We start from the raw sequence: 1,261 nt of genomic DNA, 5'->3' as shown, positions 1-1,261 counted from the left end.
AAAAAAAAAAAAAAAAAAAACAGTTGGTACAATGATGCTACAAGTTTGTCTGAATGGTACAAGGAATGCTACACTAAAAGATAAATATGTATGATATAGCATATAATATAAAGAAACATAAATGATGTGATTAACATCATATTTATTATTTATCTTATGATTTGATTTCATATTTATCATCATATGTACGCAGTATTTTTTGACTAGTTTGATCCAAAGACGAGCATGTTTTTTCGAATTAAATATATTTCATAATATGTTTACAAACTATTAAAACCTAATCGAAGAAAAAAAAATATTTTTTGACGAAATGTGAGTTTGTTGATAGATTCAATAACACAATTTAGCGAACTAATTCATACAAGTTATTTTTAGCGCTTTATATGTCCAAGAATGCATAGTATATACTATATATATGTATATATTTGTAAGCCATCCATGTCGTTGCGTGGACCAGGACCATTTATTTTGTTTTTTGTCGTGACCAAGACCATCTATCAAATGTGACAGGAGTTATGTCCATCCATGTCCGTGTGTGTGTGTATGTATTATATACATGTTACGTCTATATTTTCTCTCTATATCTCAAAATCTCGTGATGGACCACATTTTAATTTTATTAAGAGGGTAACAATTGATGTTAAAACATTAAAATTCAAACTAAAGTTTTCCGATGGCAAAAGAATTTGGTTTTCTTTATTTTTATCATTGTTAAAAAGGATTTCAGTGAAAGAAAATTTCTAAAGTACTGGTCGATCTTATAAAGCTCTCAACTAAATATAATTAATTAAAAATTATTGACATATTTTAAACGCATTAACTTAATTATTAATGAAACTCTCATAAATAAAGGTCAGAGTAACAAAAATATCTCTCAAATAAAAAAATTCATTGATAAGATTATAAGAACAACAAAACGTATTTGACGGTCAAACCATTTTTACATGCAGACTAGTAGTAACTATCAAAAGAAACAAGCGCATAAATACAATTCCTAATTATGGAAATGAAATCCCAACCTGGATTCCTAATTACGGTTCTCATCATCTGCGGTGAAAAAACTCATTAATGTTAAAGTAGGACTCTGAGCCATGATTAATTTAAAGAGAGCTAGAAAGTACCGTTCAATTGGAGACTTGGAGTAATCAAACTTATTGAAGACTGTAGAATCAATCATGACATTAGAACGAGCAGGAATACTTTCAGTACATGTAAACATAGGCTACGTAAGAACAGTGAAGTAATCGGTAAGATCTACTTT

The sequence above is a fragment of the Camelina sativa genome, chromosome 1 (assembly GCF_000633955.1).
Source record: "Camelina sativa cultivar DH55 chromosome 1, Cs, whole genome shotgun sequence".
Taxonomy (NCBI): Eukaryota; Viridiplantae; Streptophyta; class Magnoliopsida; order Brassicales; family Brassicaceae; genus Camelina; species Camelina sativa.
The sequence above is the reverse complement of the archived record's forward strand: the minus strand, read 5'-3'. Positions refer to the sequence as shown.